Below are 6,000 nucleotides of genomic sequence, written 5' to 3' on the forward strand. Positions count from 1 at the left end.
ACGTACACCTCCATGTTCCGGCCGATTTGCTCTTTGAAGATTTTGTTGACGAGGCGCTGGTAAGTGGCGCCAGCGTTCTTCAGACCGAAGGGCATTACCTTGTAGCAGTACAGCCCCCGGTCTGTTATAAAGGCAGTTTTCTCCTCGTCCTGTGGGGCCATCATTATCTGGTTGTAACCGGAGAAGGCGTCCATGAAAGACAGCAGCTGATATCCGGAAGTCGCGTCGACCAGTTGGTCTATTCGCGGAAGCGGAAAGCTATCCTTAGGGCACGCCTTGTTCAGGTCGGTATAGTCGACGCACATCCTCCACTTCCCGCTCGCCTTCCTGACAAGTACAACATTTGCCAGCCACTCGGGGTAGCTTACCTCCCTTATGAATCCTGCCTCCAAGAGCTTGTCTACCTCCTGGTCGACCACCCGGATCCGATTCGGGGCACAGTGTCTCTTCTTCTGCTTTATTGGTCAGTGGGTCGGGTCGACGTTGAGGGCGTGAGAAATGACCTCCGGGTCGATCCCAAGTACATCGGCCGCCGACCAGGCAAATACATCGGTATTGGCTCGGAGGAATTCCACCAACCGGGCCCGAGCTCCCGGATCGAGATTGGCGCCGACCCGGACCGCCCGGTCGGGGCGGCCTTCCTCGAGGGGGACTTCGACCACACCCTCGGCCGGCTCTCCCTGCCGCAAGGCCACCTCGTCTCTGGCATCAAGGGACTCGACGCTTAGGGCTTCCACGGGCTTCTTCCCTTTGAGGGTTGCTAGAAAACATTGCCGTGCGGTCGGTTGGTCACCTCGGACCTCTCCGATCCCGACCGCCGTGGGGAACCGCATGAGCAAGTGGTACGTGGAGACCACCGCGCGAAGGGCGTTCAGCCCAGGTCGCCTGAGGATAGCGTTGTAGGCCGTGGGAACACGGACGACCAAGAACCCGAGTCGCACCGTGGCTTCTGCGGGTGCGACGCCCGCAGTCACAGGCAGCTCAACGACACCTTCCGCCGGGACAGCGTCACCGGTGAATCCTACGAGGGGGGTGGACATTTTGTGCAACAACTGTCTGGACAAGCTCATCTTTTGGAAGGCCTCGTAAAACAAAATATCAGCTGAGCTTCCACTATCCACAAGAACACGCCTTACATCATAGTTTGCCATAGTGAGGGAGATCACCATGGCGTCATCGTGGGGAGTCTGAACCCCCTTTACATCCTCATCAGAAAAGGTGATTACATTGCCGACCCTCTGCCTCTTTACGACGGCCGTCCCTGACGCTTCCGTCGAGCCCCCTGCGTTCCTCACGGGCTGAGAGCAGCCCCCAGTGATAGTGTGGATCACGCCCGCAATGGGTCGATTCTGCTCCCGAGGCTCCGGAGGAGCCGGGTCGGCCGGGCGCGGGTCTGCGGGGGGACGTCGGTCGCTCACATATCGACCGAGACGCCCCCGACGGATAAGAGCCTCGATCTCGTCCCGAAGCTGGAAGCAGTCCTCTGTGTCGTGGCCGTGGTCTCGGTGGTACTCACAGTACGCCCGGGAGGGCCTCTTTCCAGGGATCCTTCGTATCTGTCTCGGGGCCGGAAGGTCCTCCCGCCCCTTGATCTCCATAAGGATCTGGGCCCGGGGAGTCAGGAGAGGGGTGTACCGGTTGAAACGTCGGGGCGGAGAACGAGGGCGTGGGGCACCGTGGTTCTTCGCCGGCGACGAGCTTCTGCGCCGACGCTGGGGCGTCGGGCTCCTCCTCTGGCGTGCCTCTTTCCGCCTTTTCTTCCCAAGCTTTGGAGGGATCTCGGCAGCCTCCTTGCTCCGGTGGGCGGCCGCCTCCTCGGCGTCCGCATACTGGTTCGCCCGGGACAACAGCTCTGGGAAGCTCCGCGGCAGGCGTTTGTCCAGGGAGAAGGTGAGCCTGCCCTTCCGGAAGCCACGCTTCAGGGCTGAAAGAGCTACCTCCTGACTCAGGTTCCGGACCTCCAGCGTAGCCCTGTTGAAGCGGGTAAGATAATCCCGCAGGCTTTCTCCCTCGTTTTGCCGGACGTCAAAGAGGGAGTCGGAGACCAGTCGCCGCCGGCTACTGACGGCGAAATGAGTGATGAAGAGGCGAGTGAACTGGTCGAAAGACCGGATTGAGTCAGCCTCCAGCCCGGCGAACCACGCCCTCGCCGGGCCACGGAGGGTTGCCGGGAAGGCCTTGCAGAGAAGGGGATCTGATGCTCCGTGGAGGAGCATAAGGGTCCTGAAACTCTCGACGTGATCCCGCGGGTCTGCCGCCCCGTCATAGAGCTCGATCGCCGGCATTTTGAACCCCGGCAGATTCGGGGTCTGCAGGATCCTCGAGGCGAGCGCCGGCTGGGAGGAGATCTCTAAGTCGGCGAAGGGATCTTTGGAATGGCCCTTCAGGACCTGGAGTTGTCGGTGGAGATCGTCCACCCGCCGGTCCAGGGAGCGCGACCGGTGGGTGGGAGACAAGGAGCGGCGAGTGGGGGACCAACTGGAGCGCGGGTTCCTCGAGGACTGGGGGGTCTGGGAATGCGCCCGGGCCCGCCTCTCGTACCCCGCGCAGCTCCGATGGGAAGGTCCCGGCAGAATAGACCGTGCTCGAGAATCCTCCTCGCGCCGGCGCTCCTCCCCATGGGAGAGGAAGGAGCGCGGGTTGAGGAGGACAGGCGAGCGCTCAGGGAGCAGTGGCTCCTGAGCCCGCTGCGGTGCCCGGGACATCGCACCCTGCAGATTCTGCACCGCCTCCGTGAGGGTGCGAACCTGCTGGGCTAGCTGGTCGAACTGGGCGGCTTCGACCGTCTGAATGAGCGGTGGGGTGGTGGAGTGTTGCTGAGAGTGTGTTGGAGATGCAGCGGCCTCCCAGCCGGAGGCGCGGGAGGCCCCGCGACCGGAAGCATTGGAAGCTCCACGACCACCTCGCCGTGCCATTACGATCGCTCTGAGATCCGGCCCTTCCTCTAGCGCCAACTGTTGCTGGGGGTCCAAACCGAGAACGATTGGCACAGCGGTGTGAACGGGGTTCCCTTTGAGTTGCTTTGATTGCGCTCTGCCCTCCGCCGTGAAACCTGCAAGCAAGCCTCGCACCACCACCGGGGTAGTGGGGGCCCTCCGACGATCAAGTCAGAGGAGATCGAAGGAGAAGGTAGCAGGTGAGATGATATTCTGGAAGATATATCTTACCCTCCCCCTTCCCCCCCAGCCTCATATATATCAGGCTGGGGGGTTTTTCCGGGGATTCGTCATCGTATGGCACGATGGGGCTGCCACTGACATGGCCGTTACAGGGCGTCGTGGGGCAGCGCTGGGTACAGCCATGGCAGGGCATAGTGGAGCTCCGCTTTGTACGGCTGTTATAGGGGATCGTGGGGCAGCGCCGGATACGGCCGTTGCAGGGAGTAGTGGAGCAGGGGGCCGCGGCGTGCCTCAGAGGAACAGTCTGTTGTTGTCGAGAGATTGCCGACTCGGGGTCGGATTGCTGGATCAAGGGGCAGCCGACTCGGGGTCGGGCTGCGGAGCCGAAGATATCCGACCCGAGGTCGGATTGCTGGATCAAGGGGCAGCCGACTCGGGGTCGGGCTGCGGAGCGGAAGATATCCGACCCGAGGTCGGATTGCTGGATCAAGGGGCAGCCGACTCGAGGTCGGGCTGCGGAGCCGAAAATATCCGACCCGAGGTCGGATTGCTGGATCAAGGGGCAGCCGACTTGGGGTCGGGCTGCGGAGCCGAAGATATCTGACCCGAGGTCGGATTGCTGGATCAAGGGGCAGCCGACTCGGGGTCGGGCTGCGGAGCCGAAGATATCCGACCCGAGGTCGGATTGCTGGATCAAGGGGCAGCCGTAGTCTTCCTGGGCGCGCGTGCCGGTCACGTGGGGCATGGTGGCTAAGTTCCCCCGTAACAGGAGTCATTGGCCGAAAACTCGCTACATGGACCTTGCTAGAGCCTAAGGGGGTTGGACTATTGTAATCACCATTGGTTTCAAAAAAAAAAAAAAAAAGCATGAATAGGGTTGGTCGGGCTGAACCCAGTGACATGTGGTAATGGCTGGTTTGACTCCATTGTATTGGTCCTTTGTGTACTTTGGATATTTAGTTGGGATTGATAGCTCCTTCTTTTTATGCGAACCATTCTTGATAATTTTAGACAACATGAGATATTCCGAAAATTTGATAGATCAAGCTCTAATAAACTGTAGTAAACACTTGTGAACTTGAGTCGTACACCTAAAATTCAAGCGGTGCCATGTTGTGGTGGAGGTAGTAGTACTCTGAGAAAGTCATACTATTTTATGCACACTACACTTTCATATTTTCCTTGCTTTGATAGTTGCCATGCTTGAAAATATATATTAATTAATTACATGTGCATTAGCTTAAAATTTATTTCATATTTTTTTAGGATCTCGTCATATCATTCATGATGTTTGTGGGTAACATTCCTGAAAACCCTCACGAGACAACACTCGTCCATTAGGGTAACCTAGAGGTTTAACGGCTTGTTGCACGTGCTAAGTGCAATCGTGATGCCCTACGAAAGTGGGTACATATCTTAGTTTTATGTCTTTAGCTTTAATAAAAAGTCAAAGAATTGACCAACACTTTTTTGTACTCTCATGTTATTATTTACTCTGAATTGCTAGAGACTAGCAATAAGCTAGTTGGGGGGTATGATGAGAGCACAAAAGTGCGATCTAAGTACCAATTAACTTAGCCTAATGCTAGCAAAATAATGATAAATAATAGATGTTAACATTTGCATGATTAATATTTTATCCTTAGCACTTATTATAATTTTTAACATTATTTTATATAAATTCATCTAAAAAGGATGCATCCTCCCAACTGCAGAACAGAGTCTATGACTCTTCTTCCGCGCACCCAAGCGACTCCCCAAATTCCGCAATGCAACTCAAGCTTCCAGCCGTCCGTGAGCCAGGATCTGAGATCTGATTTCCCGCACCCAAGCCTAGCATCCTGATTCCATCCGCACCAGTGATCAGCTCCCTTCCCGTCTTGACCGCAATCACCTCCCAAGCGTCCGTGGAGCACCCGCATCCAAGCTTCCCGCTCCACAGCGTCCATGCGGAGTCTTTCCATCTTCGCCAGGACGATCCCGTTCGTCCGCTCATCCCAGCACTCATTCGTCCGCTCATCCCAGCACTCGTTCGCCCGTCTCATCCATGATCACCGCCTAGCCATCCGCCCACCTCCTCCGCCTGCGTCCGTCCGCCTCCCAGCAGCATCCGCGCGTCGTCCTCAACCGCGATCGGCTCCCGTGCTTCCGGATCCGCATCCAGCCATCCATGGTGATTCTCCCGCATCAAATTCCTTGCAAATCTTCCGTTTCCGCGTCTGCCTCTTCCCCGTTTCAGAGCTTCCGCAATCAACGTCCGCAAGCAATCTTTCGAAGTCCCAGCATCCCGTGAAGCAATCAACGTCCGCGAGCATCTTCTGCACCCATCTACGCGTTGTCCGCACCCGTGATCAGCCCAGCCGTCCGCAAATCACCCCTCCACGTCCGCTCCGCGTCCTCAGCATCCCACGCACGATCTTTGGCGTCTGTTAGCAGCTCCTCTCCATGCGTGATCAGGGGATCATCGCTGGTTTATGGGTTCTGGGGATCTATATGAAGAGGGTCTTCTCGGCTGAGGGGGGAGGATCGGGGGATTCTAAAAGAGAAGAAGAGAGGAGCCGGGCGGCTGGAGTGGAAAGAAAAAGAAAAAAAAAGAAGTAGAGAGAAACAGGGGATGCCCTGTTTCTGTTATTAAAAAAAAAAAAAAAAAGAGTGAGAAAGAGAGAGGAAGATGATGAGCTAAAGTTCTTGGTGATGGGTGAAGGGAGATCATTTGGTGTATCAAGTTCATGATGTAAATTCTAATCCTTTGCTTTAAATAATCTATTTTTTGATTATGTCATGATTCTTATATGTTGAAAATTCTTTTATGATTTATGCTTATTGATACATGTCTTCCTCGATTATTTGATTCATCGTTGACGTTATAAGGCACGTTGAA

Source organism: Phoenix dactylifera, chromosome 4, assembly GCF_051530095.1.
Source record: "Phoenix dactylifera cultivar Ajwa chromosome 4, Ajwa_hap1_PhDact_Kaust_v1.1, whole genome shotgun sequence".
NCBI lineage: Eukaryota > Viridiplantae > Streptophyta > Magnoliopsida > Arecales > Arecaceae > Phoenix > Phoenix dactylifera.